This window comes from Mesoplodon bidens (assembly GCF_964165515.1).
Source record: "Mesoplodon bidens genome assembly, chromosome: 11".
NCBI lineage: Eukaryota > Metazoa > Chordata > Mammalia > Artiodactyla > Ziphiidae > Mesoplodon > Mesoplodon bidens.
Window position 1 is genome coordinate 20255839 of NC_138167.1, and position 26237 is coordinate 20282075.

Here is a 26237-nt window from a genome sequence, read left to right on the forward strand (position 1 = left end):
ATCTTGGGTCACAAATCAAGCCTCAGTAAATTTAAGATAATTGAAATCATATCAAGCATCTCTTCTGGCCACAACGCTATGAGATTAGAAATGAATTACAGGGAAAAAAACGTAAAAAACACAAACATATGGAGGCTAAATAATACATTACTAAATAACCAAGAGATCACTGAAGAAATCAAAGAGGAAATCAAAAAATACTTAGAGACAAATGACAATGAAAACACGATGATACAATACCTATGGGATACAGCAAAAGCAGTTCTAAGAGGGAAGTTTATAGCAATACAATCCTACCTCAAGAAACAAGAAACATCTCAAATAAACAATCTAAACTTACACCTAAAGAAACTAGAGAAAGAAGAACAAACAAAACTCAAAGTTAGTAGAAGGAAAGAAATCATAAAGATCAGAGCAGAAAAAAGTGAAATAGAAACAAAGAAAACAATAGCAAAGATCAATAAAACTAAAAGCTGGTTCTCTGAGAAGATAAACAAAGTTGATAAAACTTTAGCCAAACTCATCAAGAAAAACAGGGAGAGGACTGAAACCAATAAAATTAGAAATGAAAAAGAAGTTACAGCAGACACCGCAGAAATATAAAGCATCCTAAGAGACTACTACAAGCAATTCTATGTCAATAAAATGGACAACGTGGAAGAAATTGTCAAATTCTTAGAAAGGTATAACCTTCCAAGACTGAACCAGGAAGAAACAGAAAATATGAACAGACCAATCACAAGTAATGAAATTGAAACTGTGACTAAAAATCTTCCAACAAACAAAAGTCCAGGACCAGATGGCTTCACAGGTGAATTCTTTCAAACATTTAGAGAAGCGCTAACACCCATCCTTCTTAAACTCTTCCAGAAGATTGCAGAGGAAGGCACACTCCCAAACTCATTCTATGAGGTCACCATCACCCTGATACCAAAACCAGACAAAGATACTATAAAAAAAGAAAATTACAGACCAATATCACTGATGAATAAAGACGCAAAAATCCTCAACAAAATCCTAGCAAACAGAATGCAACAACACATTAAAAGGATCATATACCATGATCAAATGGGATTTATCCCAGGGATGCAAGGATTCTTCAATATAGGTAAATCTATCAATGTGATAAACCCTACTAACAAATTAAAGAATAAAAACCATATGATCATCTCAATAGATGCAGGAAAAGCTTTTGACAAAATTCAACACCAATTTATGATAAAAACTCTCCAGAAAGTGGGCATAGAGGGAACCTACCTCAACATAATAAAGACCATATATGACAAGCCCACAGCAAACATCATTCTCAATGGTGAAACACTGAAAGCATTTCCTCTAAGATCAGGAACAAGTCAAGGATGTCCACTCTCACCACTATTATTCAACATAGTTTTGGAAGTCCTAGCCATGGCAATCAGAGAAGAAAAAGAACGAAAAGGAATACAAATTGGAAAGGAAGAAGTAAAACTGTCACTGTTTGCAGATGACATGATACTATACATGGATAATCCTAAAGATGCCACCAGAAAACTACTAGAGCTAATCAATGAATTTGGTAAAGTTGCAGGATACAAAATTAATGCACAGAAAACTCTTGCATTCCTATACACTAACAATGAAAAATCTGAAAGAGAAATTAAGGAATCACTCCCATTTACCATTGCAACAAAAAGAATAAAATACCTAGGAATATACCTACCTAGGGAGACAAACGGCCTGTATGCAGAAAACTATAAGACACTGATGAAAGAAATTAAAGATGATACCAACAGATGGAGAGTTATACCATGTTCTTGGATTGGAAGAATCATATTGTGAGAATGACTATAGTACCCAAAGCAATCTACAGATTCAATGCAATCCCTATCAAATTACCAATGGTGTTTTTTAAGGAACTAGAACAAAAAATCTTAAAATTTGAATGGAGACACAGAAGACCCCGAATAGCCAAAGCAGTCTTGAGAGAAAAAAACGGAGCTGGAGGAATCAGACTCCCTGACTTCAGACTATACCACATAGCTACAGTAATCAAGACAATGTGGTACTGGCTCAAAAACAGAAACATAGATCAATGGAACGAGATAGAAAGCCCAGAGATAAACCCATGCACCTATGGTCAACTAATCTATGATAAAGGAGGCAAGGATATATAATGGAGAAAAGACAGAGTCTTCAATAAGTGGTGCCAGGAAAACTGGACAGCTACATATAAAAGAATGAAATTAGAACACTCCCCAACACCATACACAAAAATAAACTCAAAACGGATTCAAGACCTTAATGTAAGACCGGACACTATAAAACTCTTAGAGGAAAACATAGGAAGAACACTCTTTGACATAAATCACAGCAAGATCTTGTTTGATCCACCTCCTAGAGTAATGGAAATTAAAACAAAAATAAGCAAATGGGACCTAATGAAACTTCAAAGATTTTGCACAGCAAAGGAAACCATAAACAAGGGGAAAAGACAACCCTCAGAATGGGAGAAAATATTTGCAAGTGAATCAATGGACAAAGGATTAATCTCCGAAATATATAAACAGCTCATGCAGCTCAATATTAGAAAATCAAAGAACCCAATCCATAAATGGGCAGAAGACCTAAATAGACATTTCTCCAAAGAAGACATACAGATGGCCAAGAAGCACATGAAAAGCTGCTCTACATCACTAATTGTTAGAGAAATGCAAATCAAAACTACAATGAGGTATCACCTCACACCAGTTAGAATGGGCATCATCAGTAAATCTACAAACAACAAATGTTGGAGAGGGTGTGGAGAAAAGGGAACCTTCTTGCACTGTTAGTGGGAATGTAAATTGATACAACCACTATGGAGAACAGTATGGAGGTTCCTTAAAGAACTAAAAATAGAATTACCATATGACCCAGCAATCTCACTACTGGGCATATACCCAGAGAAAACCATAATTCAAAAAGACACATATTCCCCAATGTTCATTGCAGCACTATTTACAATAGCCAGGTCATGGAAGCTACCTAAATGCCCATGGACAGACGAATGGATAAAGAAGATGTGGTACATATATACAATGGAATATTATCCATAAAATGGAACGAATTTGGGTCATTTGTAGAGACGTGGATGGATCTAGAGACTGTCATACAGAGTGAAGTAAGTCAGAAAGAGAAAAACAAATATCGTATATTAACACATATATGTGGAACCTAGAAAAATGGTACAGATGAACCGGTTTGCAGAGCAGAAATTGAGACACAGATGTAGAGAACAAACATATGGACAGCAAGGGGGGAAAGCCTCGGCGGGTGGTGGGTGGTGGGACGAATTGGGAGATTGGGATTGACATGTATACACTGATGTGTATAAAACTGATGACTAATCAGGACCTGCTGTATAAAAAAAAATTAAATTTAAAAAATTAAGTGTCTTGAAGGGAGTCCACTGGCTTGGATTAGGCTAGTAATCCAAGTAAACACCTTGCAGGCTGCCCTACATCTGGGTGTGAGGCCCTGTGTGCAGGTCCACACATTGCCTCTCACTCCTCCTAGATGTTCCCATGGGCCTCCTGCACTTGCCTTGCCCTTAAGAACTGGTCCTCCTTTGCTCTTGGTAGTTCTCCTACCCAGAAGCTGAAGCTTTGCCTTGCATTCCAATTCAGGGCCCACATCCCTGCTACTCTTACATAGGCCCACTGGCTTCAGCTGTCTGAATCTGTCTGAACTTGCATCATGGACTTCTGGGGCTGAGCACTTGCTGGAGGCTGCAGCCACCTTGAAACTTAGTGTTTCCTGCCTCCCAGGTGGATCCTGTCAGCCCTGGAATTGGCACAGTTCTCCTTGGGCCAGGCCCACTTTACTAAGGGGGTCAATATCAGATTAATTACACTGCCCTCTGATCTGACTTGCTATGAATAAATATTTGATGGATCCCTGATAAATCCCAAACTATATGATTAGCATCTAACGTGCGAGAATGCTTTACTCTATATAAAAACTGTATCATCAGTTATCCGTGTAATGAACTCCCTTGATGAAATTAACAAACTTTAAAAATGTGTTCAGATTACATGGATGTGGTACCTGAGTATTAGTAACAACCTTAACAAATAATCATTTTTCAGTAAATGTAGGGTACCCAACTGTCCAGGTTTACCCAGGACTCTTCCAATTTTAGACTGAAAGTCCTGCAAACTGAGATGGTTGGTCACCCTGGGAAAATGAATCAGCCTCTCTTGTTGGTATTGATTTGAAAAATGAAAAAGGACCCAATTATAACTGTACATAAAATTACAACCTGATGATTCTATTTTTAATTATAGCCTCTTCCTGCTCACTTAGCATACTGTAGCTCTACTTCCAGCTAAATGGAATCCTTTCCACCTAGACCTCTCTTCCTTTTAAAGGACATTTTCCATTCCCTACATGACACTTTCTGTTCCTAAGACCATAATTAACACTGCCTTCTAGATTTTAACAGATCATCCTGACCCAGACAGTGAACCTAGCTCCACAGGGAGGTCTTTTATCTAAGGCTAGCAGTTGTCCCGGTTTTCTCATTGTTTTGACTGCTGCATTGCAGAGCCCCATTTCTTCATCCTACAGAGAGTGTTTTAAATGTTTAAACCAGGAAAGAAATAGAAACTCAAATGCTAGGTTAAGCTAAATAAACAGGTTTTTTTTATATTTAGCAGTCCTTCTTAATGTCTAAATTTGCTAAATATGCACTGTGAATCTCCAAATAAATTGACTGCATTCAGTGTTTCACAAGCATATTTGATCATGGATGTCATTTTAATAGCTTGTGGAATTCATGTCTGGCTGTATAAAGTTTGAGAAGTACTAGTATAAGTGGAAAAGCACAGACTTTGCTGCCAAAAAGCTCTAGGTTCAAATCTTAGCTCCAATGCTTTTTAGTTGGGTGACTTATTCACTTAACCTATCTGTAAATCCTTTCTTTAATTAAGTTTCCACATTGTTATAAAAAAGGAGGCAGAGGAGGAAGGAGATTTAAAGGCAATTTCTGTTTCCATTTTTGTATACCAGGTACCTACCTGTTAGGGCTCTTGTCAGGATTTATAAGCCTGTGTATGAAAGGCACCTGCCATACTACCTCAAAAGTCCATGGTGTGGATGTAACATGAATATCTTACTCCAGTGACTATAGCTTCATGAGAGATTAATGGAACAAAAGTTAAAACAAAGAGCAGAAAGCCAATGTGTGCTATGATTTGAGGGGAGAGTATATACTAAAATCATCGACCCTCTTGCCTGTCACTTCAGAATTCCTTTCCTTTGAGACTTGACATTTTTATCATCTTAAACTTACCAACTCACCCCCTAGGAAAAATTGGTTAAAAGATAAAGGGAGTAAGTACCATATTGTTTTGATTACTGTAGCTTTGTAGTATAGTCTGAAGTCAGGGAACCTGACTTCTCCAGCTCTGTTTTTCTGTCTCAGGATTGCTTTGGCTATTCGGGGTCTTTTGTGATTCCATACAAATTAAAAAAAAAATTTTGTTCTACTTCTGTGAAAAATGCCATTGGTGATTTGATAGGGATTACATTGAATCTGTAGATTGCCTTGGGTAGTATAGTCATTTTGACAATATTGATTCTTCCAATCCAAAAGCACGGTATATCTTTCCATCTGTTTGTGTCATCTTTGATTTCTTTCATCGGCATCTTACTGTTTTCAGAGTACAGTTCTTCTGTCTCCTTAGGTAGGTTTATTCCTAGGTATTTTATTTTTTTGATCTGATGGTAAATGGGATTGTTTCCTTAATTTCTCTTTCCAATCTTTCATTGTCAGTGTATAAGAATGTGAGAGATTTCTGTGTATTAATTTTGTATCCTACAACTTTACTGAATTCATTGATGAGCTCTGGTAGTTTTCTGGCAGCATCTTTAGGATTTTCTATGTATAGTATCATGTCATCTGCAAACAGTGACAGTTTTACTTCTTTTCCAATTTGGATTCCTTTTATTTCTTTTTCTTCTCTGATTGCCATGGCTAGGACTTCCAAAACTATGTTAAATAAAAATGGTAAGAATGGACATCCTTATCTTGTTCCTGATCTTAGAGGGAATGCTTTCTGCTTTTCACTGTTGAGAATGATGTTAGCTCTGGGTTTGTCATACATGGCCTTCATTATGTTGAGGTAAGTTCCCTCTATATCAGTGATCAATGGAACAGGATAGAAAGCCCAGAAATAAACACATACACCTATGATAAAGGAGGCAAGAATATACAATGGAGAAAAGACAGTCTCTTCAATAAGTGGTGCTCAGAAAACTGGACAGCTACATGTAAAAGAATGAAATTAGAATATTCTCTAACACCATTCACAAGAATAAATCCAAAATGCATCAAAGACCTAAATGTGAGGCTGGACACTATAAAACTCTTAGAGGAAAACAGGCAGAACACTCTCTGACAAATTGCATCAAGATCTTTTTTGATCCACCTTTGAGAGTAATGAAAATCAAAACAAAAATAAACAAATGGGACCTAGTTAAACTTAAAAGCTTTTGCACAGCAAAGGAAACAATAAACAAAATGAAAAGACAACACACAGAATGGGAGAAAATATTTGCAAATGAAGTGACCAGCAAGGGATTAATCTCCAAAATATACAAACAGTTCATGCAGCTCTATGTCAAAAAAACCAACAACCCAATCAAAAAAATGGGCAGAAGATGTAAACAGACATTTCTTCAGAGAAGACATACAGATGGCCAAAAAGCATATGAAAAGCTGCTCAACATCACTAATTATCAGAGAAATTCAAATCAAAACTACAGTGAGCTATCACCTCACACCAGTCAGAATGGCCATCATCAAAAAGTCTACAAACAATAAATCTGGAGAGGATGTAGAGAAAAGGAACCTTCCTACATTGTTGGTGGGAATGTAAAACAGTACAACCACCATCGAGAACAGTATGGAGTTTTCTTTAAAAACTAAAAATAGAACTACCGTATGATCCAGCAACCCCACTCCTGGGCATATATATAGGTAAAACCATAATTCCAAAAGATATTGGGCAATTGGGATTGACATGTACACACTGATGTGTATGAAATTGATGACTAATAAGAACCTGCTGTATAAAAAAATATTAAATAAAATTCAAAAATTAAAAAAAAAAGAAAGAAAGAAAAGATACATGTACCCCAATGTTCATTGTGACACTATTTACAATAACCAAGTCAGGGAAGCAACCTAAATGTCCATTGACAGAGGAATGGATAAAGAAGATGTGGTACATATATACAATGGAATATTACTCAGCCATTAAAAAAACAAAAAGAAAGTAATGCCATTTGCAGCAACATGGATGGACCTAGAGATTATCATACTAAGTGAAGTAAGTCAGAAAGAGAAAGACAAATATCATGTGATATCACTTATATGTGGAATCTAATTTTTTAAAATGATACAAATGAAATTCTTTACAAAACAGAAACAGACTCACAGATTTCAAAAACAAATTTATGGTTACCAAAGGGGAAACGTGGGGTGGGGAGGGGCGGGATAAATTAGGAGCTTGGGATTAAAATACACACACTACTATATATAAAATAGATAACTGACAAAGACCTACTGTACAGCCCAGGGAACTCTACTCAGTATTTTGTAGTAACCTATTGGGAAGAAAATCTGAAAAAGAATGAATACATGTGTATGTATAACTGAATCACTTTGCTGTATGCCTAAAACTAACACAACATTGTAAATAAACTATATTCCAATAAAATGTTTTTAAAAAGATAATGGCAGAAAAAAATAAATGGATAGAAAGAGAAGAGAACAAACATATGCTCTGTTCCCCCACTTGGAGATCCACAAGGCATATTAGCATAGTAAAGTCTCCTCTTGGGGGATAGGAGAGGCAGAAAGGTCATAAAGAAGGTGGAAAGAAGAGGTCAGAAGGCATTAAAGATACAATTCACACCCTTCAGTCCACAAATAGTAACAGGTAAGATGGCTGGAGACCTAATTGCTAAATTCCAGAGCCAAGTGTTCTATTTGGGAAAAAACTTCCAAATCTATACTCAGTCTCATTTCACAGACTAGATGTGTTCCAGAAAAACTGAGCTTCATACAAGTTTATTAAGCACATTTTCCCACAGGCTTCCATTATAGGAGCAGAGATACATTTCCTGGGAGAAGGTCTAGACCAACATACAGTATATCATTATGTTATGATGAAAAGAACCCCAATTTTTTCTGCTGTGCTGTGCAAGGAATGACATTTCCCTTCATGAGGTTTCAGTTTTCTCTTGAAAACAGGGATAATAATAATAATAATAATAATAATAATAATAATAATAATAATATTACCCTTTCCCAGGGTGATTATGGGGGTCAAATTAAACAAGTTATGTAAAAGCCCTGTAGACTGCTACCGTCCTGAGGACAGGAACCATGTCTGTCTTGCTCGTCATAGTATTTCCAGCACGGTCTCAGGGTTTGGCAGGTACATGGCTGGCAACCAGTATATTGATCTTGAATGAGTAAATTACTAGTTTATAAACTCAAAAGCCCTGAGCAAGTTCTTGTTTGATGTTTGTTCATTGCTTTATATATCTTAGGAGTATTTCATTACAGTGTTCTAAGACTTTGATTTCACTGCATTTACTGTCAAGTCCATTTTATGCAAGAAACAGCATTTTCAGATCAAAATAGTAGGAATGATGTCATCTCTGAATATAAGCAGTCCTTCCCAAGGAAGAGTCATTAGCATCCTTAACCTGTCCAAAAATAATAATATTATTAGCATTTATTGAGCACTTAACTGTTCTATACGCTTGCATGTAATAACAACAAGTCTTCATAAGTACCTTTGCTACAGCTAGTTTTATTACAGCCATTACACAGATGAGAAAACTGAGGTGCAGAAAGGATATGTAACATCCAGAAGATCATAGAGCCAGAATTCAAGCCAGTCTGACTGGCTCCACGGCCCTCACCCTTAACCATGGTGCCCTGTTTTCTCTCACAGTTCCTGACATTGTCTTTATTTTTCACTAGAGAAAAGTTCATCATGAACCAGCACTGGTCTGAAGCCTGGAGAGCTGATTTATTTTACTTGAGGGTTCTTTTTGCCATAACTATCCTTCCCTCTGAAGTCCCAGATCCCAGGAATTTCATCCACAACTTGGGATAAAAATGATGACTAGTTCTGATCAGAAGAAAATAATGTGGAAAAAGAAAAAATAAACACTGGCGGGCTTCTGTTTGTAAAAAGAGAAGAAAATCAGAAATACATACCAAGTGGAAGTTAAATCTATTCTATTAAAGGGGGAAATGGATCAGGAGCAACTCCTGAAATTAAAAAGAGTTAAGTCAGTGGACTCAGGTACTAGTTACTGAGTTGTGGTGGACAACCCAGCAAATGTTACCTTTTTTAATCCACTAGAGTGAACTGAGCCGAGATCATGGGTGGAGCTGCACCAAATGGAGCCAAGGGTATAAATGAGACTGAATCCCGCACGCATGGGGCCCTGCCTCCAAGTTCATGAACCAGTTAGGGTGGAGGTGGGTGTCATTAGTGTAGAGCAGTGAGCGGTTCAGAAGCAGACATTTCTGCTCTGCCGGCTGGGTCTCTGCCAGGCTCTGCTCATAGCAGCAGACTGCAAGGCTGAAGGAGGAGAAGGGAACTTTTCTCTGTGTCTGCTGTCTCTGGGCATCCTGGCTGCTTCCTACTCCTTTGAGGGTCTGCCCAGCGATGTCTTTTTATTTTCATCCACAGCAGTTGCAGTGACAATGGGTTGCAGTTTTCAGATTCCACTCCACCCCCAGCTTCCCAGGACCACTTTACCACCCCCTTTCAGAATTACCCCACCAGCCAGTCAGTGCCCCCTCCTCAGGTGACTGCCTCTACTGGACAGGGACCCTCCTCTGAGCTTTTAAGTTCTGATAACTCCAACTCCCAGGTTTGTTCCTACAGCTGCCGCCTGCAGTTACCTCTGGCTTCCTTCCCCTTTGCATTTTCAGTCCTCCAATACCCATTTGGTCAATTTCTTCATGAAAATGCCTGGTGTGGTTTCTGATTTCCTGGCTGGACCTTGGTAGAACAGTACCCATGTCCATCTGTTTCTTTGATACGTACTCTTCTTACCCCTCACCTGTCACTTGGTATTCGAAGATTTGCATTACTGTTGAGGGCTTCTTTGTTTTTGTTAATGTATGTGTTATGACTTCCCACTTAGATAAAAAACTGCTGGAAGCACAGAAAAAATTTACAGAGTTTGGATTCAGAAAGACGTAGATTTAAGATCTGGTTTTTCCATTTCACAAAATAAGTGATGTTGAGCAAATTATTCCACAATTCTGTATGCCACCTTCTCATCTATAAAATGGTAACAACAATGCCTGCCTCCTATTGATGTTGAGAGGATATGAGTAGTGTGTGTGTGTGTGTGTGTGTGTGTGTGTGTATACACATATACACACACACACATATATATGGTGACTTAAAGGCACTCAGCAAAGGGCTTTTTATTTTTTGGGTGTCTGTGCATGATTACCTAGGACACCGGCTTGTACATGGTAGGCACTAGTATATACCTGGTGGTGATGGTGATGATTTAAGGTTTGTGTGTGTGTGTGTCTGTAGCATGGCCTCTGACACTGCCTTGTACACAGCAGCTCTCAGTGAATATATGTGGGTTATGACAAATGATGTAAGATTGGACTATTTGATTAATAGCCCATTACACATTACAATCTATTTGTTATGTGTTATTTACTAAAAAATAGACTGCTGCTCTGTCTGCAAAGAATTCCAGCGTGTGCTATTTGACCAAAGGTCTGTCTTACCCCTGTGGGTACATTATACATTGACCACGTCTTAGTTCAGTGTGTTTGACACAAAAGGTCTGTTACCTGTTCAAGTGTTCCTTCTATTAGGAGAGAAATGAAACTCTTTCTGGATGATCTTCTTTGACGCAAGAAAAAGTCTGGGACTTTCATTACGGATTCTTACTTTCAATGAAAATGGCAAATGGGCACCACCAACAGTTCACAGGAGCCCAGAACAGCCCTGAGGACGGCGCACCACGTGATTTCTAGTAGCACAGCAGAATGAGAATTCCTGCAGCGCCTCTGATTGTCCTTGAAGAGCCCCAAAACAGAGCTGCATGTTCAAACATGGGGAAGGAATAATTAGAGACCCCGGCGCCCGGGGAGGGAGCACCATGGAACTCTGGCAGGCTCTGCTGAACTCCGGGTAGTGTAAAAATGTCATATCGTCCCTGTAGCCCTCTTGCCTTAGATAAGGTCCATCACACATGGAAAATAAAAGCAGTTCAAATCCTTGGGGGTTTTGAGGCGAGATTTCTTGCCTGTTTCAGTTAGTCTTTAGAATATATTTATGTTGAACAACACCAAGAACATATTTATTTATATATGTGTTTATTTATCCCACATTCATATTTATATACACTAAACTCATTAAGAGAGATTGGACAACCAGGGCCTCCTGGCTGTTACTGAAGGGAAGATATGCTGTCAAAATGGGCTAGATCAGGCAAGCAACATTCATTTGTGATATCTGAAAATAAGTAATGACTCAGGAGGTTAACTCTGCTGGTGTCAAACTTCTGCCCTCCTGGCTGGTCAGGTCAATCAGGGACATGTGTCTCGAGCACAGCGGTTCTTAAGCTTTAGTGCACATCAGGGGGCTTGGCTAGACACAGGTTGCAGGGCCCCACTCTCAGGTGGAGCCAATAAGATTGATTGGTTGATTGATTTAAAAGAATTTGTTCATGTGGTCATGGAGGCTGAGAAGTCCCAAGATCTGCAGTAAGCAAGCTGGACACCCAGGAGAGCTGATAGTGTGAGTTCTAGTCCAAAGGCTAGCATAATTCGAAAAGACACATGCACCCCAATGTTCACTGCAGCACCATTTACAGCAACCAAGCTATGGAAGCAACCTGAATGTCCATCGAGAGAGGAATGGATAAAGAAGATGTGATACACACATATAATGGAATATTAATCAGCCATAAAAAAAGAACGAAATAATGCCATTGTAGCAACATGGATGGACCCAGAGATTTGAGTGAAGTAAGTCAGATAGAGAAGGACAAATATCATTTGATATTGCTTATATGTGGAATCTAAAAAATTGGTATAAATGAACTTAATTACAAAACAGAAGTAAGAGTCACAGATGTGGAAAACAACCTTATGGTTACCAGGGGAGAAAAGGGGAGAGCGATAAATTGGGAAATTGGGATATACATACCACTATATATAAAATAGATAACTAATAAGGACCTACTGTATAGCACAGGGAACTCTACTCAATACTCTGTAATGACCTATATGGGAAAAAAATCTAAAAAAGAGTGGATATATGTATATGTGTAACTGACTCACTTCGTTGTACAGCAGAAACTAACACAACATTGCAAATCAACCATACTCCAATAAAAATTTGAAAATTAAAAGGTTAAAAAAAACAAAACAAAGGCCAGCAGACTTGAGAACCAAGCAGAGCCGATGTTTAAGTTTAATTCCAAATGCGGGAGAAGACCGATACCCCAGCTCACGTACTCAGGTAAGAGAAGTCCCCCCTTACTCAGCCATTTTATTCTATCCAAGTCTTCAATTGATGGATTGAGGCCCACCCACATTGCGGACGGCAATCTGCTTTACTCAGTCCACCAATTCAAATGTGAATCTCATCCAGAGACACCCTCACAGACACATCCAGAATAATGTTTGGCCAAACATCTAGGTGTCCGATGGCCCAGTCAAGTTAACACATGAAATTAACCATCACAGCAAGGAATGCTGCTGCTGGTCCAGGGTCTACACTCTAAGAACCACTGCTATAGCATAAACTGAGTCAGGAGTTGAAACCCAGCTCTGGCTTTATCCTTATCACAGAGCCTGGAACATTTGCAGGTGCTTAATAAAAAGTATATTGAGTGAGTGAGGAGTGAGGAGTGAGTTTGTAATAGAAGGAAGGAAGGGATGGAGGACGGAAGGTTGCAACGATCTCTCTGTATAAAGAAACTCCAGTGGACATCAAGTGATCAGGATTCTTGTCTGACTGGACCTCACTTCTCAGCTCTAGGGTTTGGCCCGGATTCTCTCAGGTCTCTCAGGCTCCATATTTCTAGGTTCATTTCTAGTTCAAAGTGGCAGTAAATGCTTAAGGATTGTTTAAAACAAATAATTCACTCAAACAATAGCAGTGAGCATTTATTGCAAGCTGGTTCTGTGCCAGGTACTGTACTAAAAACCTTATAGCATTATCTCATTGAATCCTCAGGATAGCTCCATTATTTCTATTTTGCAGATGAATAAACTGAAGTCATGCATTGAGGAAGTGGCTAAGCTGGGATTCCAATCCCAGTTCCTTTGGCTCCAAAACCTTACACTACACTGTACCACAAACATTTGTGACATCCAATATAGGCAAGTCACCACACTATGGGGAAAACCTCAAGGCTAGTGAGAACTAGGATTTTATTAAAAAAAAAAAATACCTAAAGAAATTTGGAAGAGAGGATTGGTCAAAATGTTACTACAGTAGAATGTAACATTAAAGATTAAGGCACTATGTATAGAGGTTTTAAAAGAGTGTTGAATTTGGGATTAGACTATGGCCTTGAATCCCATTTTTGTCACTTATAGGATGTGTTAGCTTGGCCAAGTTACATAATCTTCATGCCTCATTTTCCCCATCCATAAATACTTACCTCATAAGGGTGTTTACAACTTTACAGGATTAAATGAGTTAATATATGTAAAGCATTGACACAGTGCTATTCACAGGGCAGGTAGTATACAAGCGTTCATTAGTATTCTCGTTATCACATCCCCGGCACCTAGCTCCATGCCTGACCTGTGGAAGACTATATAAGTATAGAGTGAATTCCGAGAAGTCATGTTCTCTGGAGACTGTAGCAGTTATCCATACAGCGATGATACTTCCCTATATAACTGACCTTCTGGAAACTCAGTCTTTAGACAGCTTCTTCCTTTCCTCAAGGCACTAATTTTAATAACAGTTATTACTACCTCTCAAAGTGCCTGCCTATTGCTGGCTCACTGATATTATATTAATATGGCTTTAATGTGCTGCACAAATACAGAGTAAGAAAATAGACAGAACCCTGAAATTCACCTTAAATACCCGAAAATTTTCAGTTCTTACAGCTGACAATGATTGAGACTTTAAGAGATCTTTAAAAAAAAATTTAACCAAGAACTTTTGAATTTGCCTTTTAATTAATACCCTGTGTTAAAATCACAGGCAATGACCTCTTGTTTTGCTTATCAGACCAACTGAATAAAAATCTATGAAAATTCAAAACTTGACCCATACTTTCTTTAAAAAATGGAATGTGGCCAAAGAATTCAGAGCAGAGCATAGGGAGAGCTGTGCTTTGTTCTCTGACATTTAAAAGTACACCTGAGCTCTTTAGCACAGGGATACTGAATATTCAACAACACTGAAATTTCCAGTGCTGCTGCCTGCTTCAGCACTTTAATTCCTAGGATATGCCAGGTTTCACATTAGCATTTAAATAGACAGCCCTGTCCTGCAGAAACCTAAGATTTATGTCACACTGTAACCAGCTTCAGCTCGTGCAGGGGCTGTGGAGTTTCTTTGCCTCCTCTGACGTTCCAACTTCTCTTTCAACTTGTGCCTTTGTGGATTCAGGATGATCAGTTATCTGCAAGATTTATAACCAACAGCTTTGATGTTGAACAGATGTATGGTGTCAACATTCTACAATTCAAGAAAATACTCTCTCTTCTTTAGGATGTAATGCTGTGCTGTTCTCTCTGCTGACCGCTCACTTTGATATAATGAAATAAACTTCAGTTCCCTGGGTTTTTCTTAGAGAGGAGAAATTTAAATCAGTCTTCATTCCAAGTTGGAACTTAATTTGGTATAATATCCCTAACTTCACTAAACCACCAGGCTAGGTCAAAAGGGCTCACTCTTCAAACACCTAAAATCCACAACCGCTTTTATGTCACAGCAGCAAATCCACAAAGTTCTAAGTACCAGAGTGTTTTTATTTGGATGTGATTACCCACCTACTGAAACTCAGACTTACTACACAACTTAAATCAAATGTTTCTCTAAGGGCCATTCTATCCTTTGACCTCGAGTGTGATAAAGGTAGGTCTTCTCAATATTCCCAGACAAACTTTTATACTGCCTTGTCAGTATAACAATGGATACAGGTCATAAAGCTGGGGGGTTGTGTCAGACACGTGTGCAATCGTACCATTTTGCACTAAACATCTCACTAATGAGCATTTTCATGGCAGCACCTAGGGCTGAGCTGTTCCATATAGTAGCCACTTGTCACATGTGGCTACTTATATTTAAGGTAATTAAATTGAAAATTCAGTTCCTCAATTGCAATGTCCACATTTCTGGTGCTCAATAGCCACAAAAGCTATTGAATTGGATAGTGTAGCTATAGAATATTTCCATCATTGGAGAAACTTCTGCTGGACAGCACTTGATCTAGAGTCTTAGGATTTAAAGAACCTCAGAAAGGGCAACCAACCATCCTGGTTTCCCCAGAATTTAGAGATTCCTGGGTTTGGGGACTTTCGGTGTTAAAATTGGGATAGTCCCTGGAAAAATTGAGACAGCTCATCACCCTAAGAAGTCATCTAGTCCAACCATATATCTAATGCACATATTTCTTCAGCAGCATTCTTGACTTTGGACATTGCTAAGCCTGCCAGCTAAGTGATGTTAATAACTGATGTGGCTGAAGCAGGCAGTATTTGGAGAAGAGTAGATCAAGCTAAAATAAATGCGAACTCAGTTGCCGATTTTCTCCAAGAGGGAGGAAGTTCAGAGGAGCAAGGTAGATCGTTTAAGTAACCACAGCGAAATGGTCCCACCCACTGAAAAGAAGCCCGTTTCATAAGTAGCCTGTAAGATCAGCAAGAAGTCTAGCATCAAAGGCGCTTGTCAGAAACGTCTGGGATATTGACTGGTAAACCAGAGTCCCGTGTCATATTAACAAGCAGGATTCCGCTGAATTATTTTTTCCCCCAAACAAACAAACATATATTTTGATGTCACTGAGTTTAAGAACTGAATGAAGCCACAGAGATCCTCCAGTCCAACTTCAACTTTTCAGAAGAGAGACCTGATGCCCAAAGTGCCTAAATAGAGGAGAAAACCTCTATTGCTTTTCCAAAAGGCAAGAGCAAAAGCACAGACTAGGCTAAATTCCTGCAAAGGAAATTAACGGCGTTTTAACTGAGCATTACATTTTTACTACTTCTCTATGATTTTTTTGTTTAGTATTGTTACAAACTGTTTACTTGATGTTATTTTATATTTGAAGTCGCTTCCTACTGAGAAAATTTTTAGCAAACACAGTCTTAGTCGATATTGTGTGATGAGCATTCAGAATTGACAGCACGTATGGATGGGAAATTGTTTAATGTCATCAGATGACGGAAGGAATGCAGAACTATTCCAATCTTATTTTGCTTTGTCTTCTGCAGCCAGGATAGTGATCCAACATTGTAATGGGGGGCTGAAGCCCAAGTGAGGCAAGGAAATCGGAAGAGAAATTTAGGTCTCCTTAAACCTGGTAAAAATCCAGGCTCCAGACAGAGACAGACCTAGAGTTTCAAAGCTGATTCCGAAACTGTGTGATCTTGGGTAAGTATTTTACCTCTCCATTCCTCAGCAAGGTCATCTGTAAAATGGGGATGATAACAAACACTGTCCCATAGTTTAGATAATATCCCATAGTTAGTAATAGCTATAAAGTTCTTAGAACAATGCCTGACCTAATTATCATAATGATTATCACTAAATTACAAAGATGATTTCACGTCTCCAGATCCAGATGAATTATATACCAGGGAAGTGAACAACATGCAGAAATATTTGTTGAATGATGAATACACAAAATACAACAAAGCCTGGTATCTGTAGCTTATGACTATTGCCTTGATCGATAACATAAAATACCTGCACTCACACTTGCTAAAGCAATGTTTCACAAATGTCAGTCATTTGCTTGCCATCTGTATTAGTTTCCTAATCCTGCTGTCATAAACTATCATAGACTTAATGGCTAAAAACAAGAGGAATTTATTCTCTTACAGTTTGGGAGATCAGAAGTCTAAAGTGAGTCTTATGGGATTAAAATTAGGGTGTTGGCTGCAGTGGTTCCTCCTTGCAGTTTCAGGGGAGAATTGACTCGTCTTTTTCAGTTTCTAGAGGTCACTTGTGTTCCTTGGCTAGTGGCCCTTTCCTCACGTCACTCTAACCTTTTGCTTCCCTTATCACACCTACTCCTTTGTCTTTGACCCTCCTACCTCTCTTTTATAAGAATCCTTGTGATTACAAAAATGCGCCCACCCAGATACTCCAGGAAAATCTCCCATCTCAAAATCCTTAACTTAATCATGTCTGCAAAGTCCCTTTTACCATACACGGTAACATTCACAGATTCTGGGATTAGTATGTGGATATTTGGTGGGGGGTGAGGGTGGAGATTATCCAGCCTAAAACATCATCGTTACCATTTGATTTTGGCCATGTGTGCCAACATACTATTTTTTAAAAAAATTTACTTAATTTAATTTTTTTATACAGCAGGTTCTTGTTAGTGATCCATTTTATATACATCAGTGTATACATGTCAATCCCAATCTCCCAGTTCATCACACCACCATCCCCACCCCCTGCCGCTTCACCCCGTGGTGTCCATACGATTGTTCTCTACATCTGTGTCTCAACTTCCGCCCTGCAAACCGGTTCATCTGTACCATTTCCTAGTTTCCACATATATGAGTTAATGTACAATATTAGTTTTTCACTTTCTGACTTACTTCCCTCTGTATGACAGTCTCTAGATCCATCCACGTCTCAACAAATGACCCAATTTCATTCCTTTTTATGGCAGAGTAATATTCCATTGTATATATGTACCACATCTTCTTTATCCATTTGTCTGTCATTGGGCATTTAGGTTGCTTCCATGACCTGGCTATTGTAAATAGTGCTGTAATGAACATTGGGGTGCATGTGTCTTTTTGAATTATGGTTTTCTCTGGGTATATACCCAGTAGTGGGATTGCTGGATCATATGGTAATTCTATTTTTAGTATTTTAAGGAACCTCCATACTGTTCTCCATAGGGGCTGTATCAATTTATATTCCCATCAGGAGTGCAAGAGGGTTCCCTTTTCTCCACACCCTCTCCAGCATTTGTTCTTTGTAGATTTTCTGATGATGCCTGTTCTAACGGGTGTGAGGTGATACCTCATTGTAGTTTTGATTTGCATTTCTCTAATAATTAGTGATGTTGAGAAGCTTTTCATGTGCTTCTTGGCCATCAGTATGTCTTCTTTGGAGAAATGTCCATTTAGGTCTTCTGCCCATTTTTGGATTGGGTTGTTTGTTTTTTTTAATAATGAGCTGCATGAGCTGCTTATATGTTGTGTAGATTAATCCTTTGTCCAATGATTCGTTTGCAAATATTTTCTTCCATTCTGAGGGTTCTCTTTTCGTCTTGTTTATGGTTTCCTTTGCTGTCAAAAGCTTTTAAGTTTCATTAGGTCCCATTTGTTTATTTACTTATTTTATTTCCATTACTCTAGGAGGTGGATGAAAAAATATCTTGCTGTGATTTATGTCAAAGAGTGTTCTTCCTATGTTTTCCTCTAAGAGTTTTATAGTGCCTGGTCTTACATTTAGGCCTCTAATCCATTTTGAGTTTATTTTTGTGCATGGTGTTAGGGAGTGTTCTAATTTCATTCTTTTACATGTAGCTGTCCAGTTTTCCCAGCACCACTTATTGAAGAGACTGTCTTTTCTCCATTGTATATCCTTGCCTCCTTTGTCATAGATTAGTAGACCATAGGTGCGTGGGTTAATCTCTGGGCTTTCTTATCTTGTTCCATTGATCTATATTTCTATTTTTGGGCCAGTCCCATATTGTCTTGATTACTGTAGTTTTGTAGTATAGTCTGAAGTCAGGGAGTCTGATTCCTCCAGCTCCGTTTTCTTCCTCAAGACTGTTTTGGCTATTTGGGGTCTTTTGTGACTCCATACAAATTTTAAGATTTTTTGTTCTAGTTCTGTAAAAAATGCCATTGGTAATGCCATAGGGATTGCATTGAATCTGTAGATTGCTTTGGGTAGTAGAGTCATTTTCACAATATTGATTCTTCTAATCCCACAACATGGTATATCACTCCATCTGTTGGTATCATCTTTAATTTCTTTCATCAGTGTCTTATAGTTTTCTGCATACAGGTCGTTTGTCTCCTTAGGTAGGTATATTCCTAGGTATTTTATTCTTTTTGTTGCAGTGGTAAATGGGAGTGTTTCCTTAATTTCTCCTTCAGATTTTTCATCATTAGTGTATAGGAATGCAAGAGATTTCCGTGCATTAATTTTGTATCCTGAAACCTTACCAAATTCATTGATTAGCTCTAGTAGTTTTCTGGTAGCATCTTTAGGATTCTCTATGTATAGTATCATGTCATCCGCAAACAGTGACACTTTTACTTCTTCTTTTCCTATTTGTATTCCTTTTATTTCTTTTTCTTCCCTGATTGCCATGGCTAGGACTTCCAAAACTATGTTGCATAATAGTGGTGAGAGTGGACATCCTTGACTTGTTCCTGATCTTAGAGGAAATGCTTTCAATTTTTCACCATCGAGAATGATGTTTGCTGTGAGTTCATCATACATGGCCTTTATTATGTTGAAGTAGATTCACTCTATGCCCACTTTCTGGAGAGTTTTTACCATAAATCGGTGTTGAATTTTGTCAAAAGCTTTTTTTACATCTATTGAGATGATCATATGGTTTTTATTCTTCATTTTGTTAATATGGTGTATCACACTGATTGATTTGCATATATTGAGGAATCCTTCCATCTCTGGGATAAATATCACTTGATCATGGTGTATGCTCTTTTTAATGTGTTGTTGGATTCTGTTTGCTAGTATTTTGTTGAGGATTTTTGCATCTATATTCATCAGTGATATTGGTCTGTAATTTTCTTTTTTTGTAGTTTCTTTGTCTGATTTTGGTATCAGGGTGATGGTGGCCTCATAGAATGAGTTTGGGAGTGTTCCTTCCTCTGCAAGTTCTTGGAAGAGTTTGAGAAGGATGGGTGTCAGTTAGAATTCACCTGTGAAGCCATCTGGTCCTGGACTTTTGTTTGTTGGAAGATTTTTAGTCACAGTTTCAATTTCATTACTTGTAATTGGTTTGTTCATATCTTCTATTTCTTCCTGGTTCAGTCTTGGAAGGTTATACCTTTCTAAGAAATTGTCCATTTCTTCCAGGTTGTCCATTTTATTGGCATAAAGTTGCTTGGAGTCATCTCTTAGGATGCTTTGTATTTCTGCGGTCTCTGTTGTAACTTCTCCTTTTTCATTTCTAATTTTATTGATTTGAGGCCTCTCCCTCTTTTTCTTGGTGAACCTGACTAATGGTTTATCAGTTTTGTTTATCTTCTCACAGAACCAGCTTTTAGTTTTATTGATCTTTGCTATTGTTTTCTTTGTTTCTATTTCACTTATTTCTGTTCTGATCTTTATGATTTCTTTCCTTCTGCTAACTTTGGGTTTTGTTTGTTCTTATTTCTTAAGTTCCTTTAGGTGTAAGGTTAGATTGTTTATTTGAGATTTTTCTTGTTTCTTGAGGTAGGCTTGTATAGCTATAAACATCCCCCTTAGAACGGTTTTTACTGCATTCCATAGGTTTTGGATCGTCGTGTCTTTATTGTCATTTGTCTTTAGGTATTTTTTGATTTCTTCAGTGATCCATTGGTTATTTAGTAATGTATTGTTTAGCCTCCATATATTTGTATTTTTTACGCTTTTTTCCCTGTAACTGATTTCTAATCTCATAGCATTGTGGTCAGAAAAGATGCTTGATATTATTTCAATTTTCTTAAATTTACTGAGGCTTGATTTGTGACCCAAGATGTGATCTATCCTGGTGAATGTTCCATGCGCACGTGAGAAGAAAGTGTAATCTGCTGTTTGTGGATGGAATGTCCTATAAATCTCAATTAAATCTACCTAGTCTATTATGTCATTTAAAGTTTGTGTTTCCTTATTAATTTTCTGTTTGGATGATCTGTCCATTGGTGTTAGTGAGGTGTTAACATCCCCCACTATTATTGTGTTACTGTTGATTTCCTCTTTTATAGCTGTTAACAGTTGCCTTATATATTGAGGTGCTCCTATGTTGGGTGCATATATATTTATAATTGTTATATCTTCTTCCTGAATTGATCCCCTGATCATTATGTAGTGTCCTTCCTTGTTTCTTGTAACATTCTTTATTTTAAAGTCTATTTTATCTGATATGAGTATTGCTACTCCAGCTTTCTTTTGATATCCATTTGCATGGAATATCTATTTCGATCCCCTCACTTTCAGTCTGTATGAGTCTCTAGGTCTGAAGTCGGTCTCTTGTAGACAACATATAGATGGGTCTTGTTTTTGTATCCATTCAACAAGCCTGTGTCTTTTGCTTGGAGCATGTAATCCATTCACGTTTAAGGTAATTATCGATATATATGTTCTTATTACCATTTTCTTAATTGTTTTGGGTTTGTTTTTGTAGGTCCTTTCCTTCTCTTGTGTTTCCCACTTAGAGAAGTTCCTGTAGCATTTGTTGTAGAGCTGGTTTGGTGGTGCTGAATTCTCTTAGTTTTCGTTTGTCTGTAATGCTTTAGATTTCCCCATCGAATCTGAATGAGATCCTTTCTGGGTAGAGTAATCTTGGTTGTTAGTTCTTCCCTTTCATCACTTTAAGTATATCATGCCACTCCCTTCTGGTTTCTAGAGTTTCTGCTGAGAAATCAGCTGTTAACCTTATTGGAGTTCCCTTGTATGTTATTTGTTGTTTTTCCCTTGCTGCTTTCAGTAATTTTTCTTTGTCTTTAATTTTTGCCAATTTGATTACTGTCTGTCTTGGTGTGTTTCTCCTTAGGTTTATCCTGTATGGGACTCTCTGCACTTCCTGGACTTGGGTGGCTACTTCCTTTCCCATGTTAGGGAAGTTTTCGACTATAATCTCTTCAAATATTTTCTCGGGTCATTTCTCTCTCTCTCCTCATTCTGGGACCCCTATAATGCGAATGTTGTTGTGTTTCATGTTGTCCCAGAGGTCTCTTAGGCTGTCTTCATTTCTTTTCATTCTTTTTTCTTTATTCTGTTCTGCAGCACTGAATTTCACCATTCTGTCATCCAGGTCACTTATCCGTTCTTCTGTCTCAGTTATTCTGCTATTGATTCTTTCTAGTGTATTTTTCATTTCAGTTATTGTATTGTTCATCTCTATTTGTTTGTTCTTTAATTCTTCTAGGTCTTTGTTAAACATTTCTTGCATCTTCTCGATCTTTGCCTCCATTCTTTTCCAAGATTCTGGATCATCTTCACTATCATCATTCTGAATTCTTTTCCTGGAAGGTTGCGTATCTCCATTTCATTTAGTTGTTTTTCTGGGGTTTTATCTTGTTCCTTCATCTGGTACATAGCCCTCTGCCTTTTCATCTTGTCTATCTTTCTGTGAATGTGGTTTTTGTTCTACTGGCTGCAGGATTGTAGTTCTTCTTACTTCTGCTGTCTGCTCTCTGCTGGTGTTGGAGGGTCTCCTGCAGAGGCAGGGGTTGGCTGTGGCTCACTATGGCAACAAGGACACTGGCAACAGATGTTCTGGGAAGTACTCCTTGGTGTGAGCCCCCCCAGAGTCCACCATTAGTCCCCTCAAAGAGCTGGGTAGGCTCCAGTGCTTGGTTATCTCAGGCCAAACATCCCTGCCAACATACTATTAGTATGTGTGTTAAATTTTTCTTTTTTTTTTACCTAACCTTATCTGTAAGCTCAAGGTTTCAATGGATTAGTTATATTTTTTCTAAAACATATTAAGATAACATTTTAAGTATTAAAATGAAATTTATCTTCTAATATTCTTTTGGGTTATGAGTGATATACATACTGCAATTTAGGAAATTCTGATATAAATTGACCTGTATTAAGGATTGGCCCATGATCTTCCCACTATATTAAGTAATTGGGAACATCTACCTTAGTCTAATGAGCAGGCTTATTATCTTTTCTGAATTCATAAGTTCTGACCCAGTACTACTTTAGAAAATAGGAGTCATACTATTAAACCCAGACATAGAAATTCTTTGAACAAGCTACAGTTTAATGTTAAGTCCTCTATGTTAGAGAAGGTCAATACAAGAATCATCTCCTTGAACTGCTGATGCTTTTGTAAACCCATAACTGGAGATACGACCCATTATGTTAGTGACTGTTTTATGCACAGGGAAGCCAGTAACAAATTCCTGCTTGAGTTTCATTCCAGGAAAGAAAGATGGCCTCCAATATTACATTTGTTGGCTTACTTTTGCCATAAGAAGAAAACAAGTGTAGCTTAACGTATTTCTGTTTTTGCCTAAGCCATACATAGTCAGATTTAAGGTGTAAATGAAATCAGTTCATCACTGGGACCTTGGCAGTAAGATTCCTTTGCTCCAGACTTATGAAATATGTTGTTCTGAGGAATAATTGTTTTACTTCATATTGAGTCCAATAATTGTTTTACTTCATATTGCGTCCAGTAATAATATAAAAGTCCTCCTGTGATAGAAATTGTAATTAGGTGGATTTGGATAATTTATATGAAACTAATTCTTGAATCCTGGACTATATTTTAAATTTTTAATATAATAATTGTAGTGGGCATGAGAAAGTACCTTGCCCACCTCTAACCACGGAGAACTTGTTCAAGGGCCCCAGCTGCAATAATCTCAAATCCATCCCTGTGTTTGTACTGAGGCCAAGCTTCCCATGGGCTTCTTCCAGTAAGGATTGAGCACAGCAGGGATACAAAGACTGGCCAATCCTGGGAATTCAGGACTCCTCTGATGGCCAGTTTTGGCGTGAAGACTCCCTGAGGACCTTGCTTAACCTTAGATCGCGTTGTAGTCTAAGATATTTCCATCCGACCCTCCTTCCCTCCTTGTGTTCACTATCCTTGCATTGTGATCAGAGGAATCTCAGCCTTCTCTGTCTCCCTTCACCTTTTCTCTCATAGGCATTTCCCTAATTATATTTTTGCATTTAATCCCATCTTGGCATCTACATTTGGGAGGACCTGGATTATCAAATATTTTGTCACCTTCCAACCCTTAAAATACTCAGAACTCTTTTTTGGGAAGGCAGACATGCATCGAATTTATAGAGTGGTTGTATCAAGTTGTTTGGCTGCATATTTAAAAGGAGAGGGCATAATACACAGCTTTCAACTTGGGGTTGTATCTGTCTCCTGGAGTATTTTGTTGCAGGTTCCACAGTGGAACCAACAGTTAGGATCAACGAGGTATAGTTAGACCCTAGGCCATCAAAATGCTGCTGATAGACTGATGAATGATGAAAACAGAGTTCAGTAGGTATCATGGGTTTTTGTGATGAGATGGAGTAGAAAGAAATAGAGTTATAACAGTGCCCAGGTGTGAAGTTATTGAGACCAGATCTTGCTGACAATTCATTTAAGATAGTACATGGGAAAATCAAACCACAACTGTATTGAAAAGAAAAAAACCTGGCAAATAAATGGTATAATAGAATAGTTGTCCTGAAGTTTCCTTTTGAAAAGATGGGGTGTTTATACATAATACTCACCTTGAAGAAGATACAATACGAATAAGTTTTAGTCTTCCTCAATGCTTCAGACCTTTAAGTAGGGATCACTTCCTTGTGTTATCCCATTCTGAGTGACAGAAATTTAATATCTATGCCTTCAGACCTGGTGGGGCTTTAGGTTTTGACAAAGGGTCACTCTCCCATGATATAAACCTTAACTCCATGCAACTTTTTGAAATTCCAGGGTTATACTTCTAATTGCAGTCCCGACTTTTAACAAATGCATACACATAAGCAGACGGCAAAGTGTATGTTCATAAAACGCAGTAAGTTTTAGAACTAACATATTCATCACACGTATGTGTTATCATATATCATGTTATCTTGGGTGCTTTTTCAGGCACCCAAGATGGTACCTTGTGTTACAGCATAATCTCTTTAAATTTGACTTTATGTAGTATAGACAATCAGGGTTATTATAAGGCTTCTTTCACCAACTTCATCTTTTTGTCTAAAAAGAGCTGATAAGAAGTGAGTCACTGGTATTGAACAGGACTGGTTGTACACAGTGCTCAAAAGAGATTCTCATTTTCAATAAAACATATGAATCCAAAATTGTTGGTGAATATATATTATGTTTGAAATTTTTATGTTAAAAGTAGCTGATCTTATAAAATATGACAATAGGTTAATGCACAGTTTAATTTAAATTTTCTCCAAAGTCCCTCCAATTGTCTGGGTAATTGAAAGAAATATCTTGTAATAACCTATAATGAAGTATAATCTGCACAAATACTGAATCACTATGCTGTACACCTGAAACCAACACAATATTGTAAATCAACTGTACTTCAATGAAAGGAAGGAAGGAAGAAAGAAAGAAAGAAAGAAAGAAAGAAAGAAAGAAAGAAAGAAAAAGAAAGAAAGAAAGAAAGAAAGAAAGATCTTCTTAAAAAGAGTCGGGGGTTGAAAAATAGAAAAAGCCATGGAAGCATGGAATTATTTTCCCATTAGTTTTAACTTTCTTAAAAAAAAAAAAATTGACACCATAATAATAACTACCTCTAAAACAGTACATATTGGAAGGGAGAGAGCAGGAATTGGGGAAAGAATCATAAGGCCTACAAGAATATTTGTGATTATCTTAAAATAGTCCTATATTTTTAGAACTAGTTTATTATCTTAAACTAAACTATATTTTTAATAATGGAAAACAGACACTACTACTCCTCTACTATTCACAACGCTTCACTTCTGACACAGATGTGTGGGTTTTCCACACCAAGCAATTCTCCAACTTTCTGGACTGGGTGTCCTCCAATTTAACTCAATTCTGACACTATCTGCCTGGAATTAGCATCAGATCCCACACTTTAAGGGCTCAGTCCCACAAAACTACCTCCTGCTCCCCAACTTTAGCCACCAATTGTAAATCCAGGTTGTCACCAGTGTTAGATAAAATAATAAGGGATCTACTAGAGTTAGAGAGTGCTATGGACTGAACTATGCCTCCCCCAAATTCATATGTTGAAGCCATAACCCCCAATGTGACGGTATTTGGAGCTGGGGCCTTTGGGAGGTCATAAGTTTTAGATGAGGTCA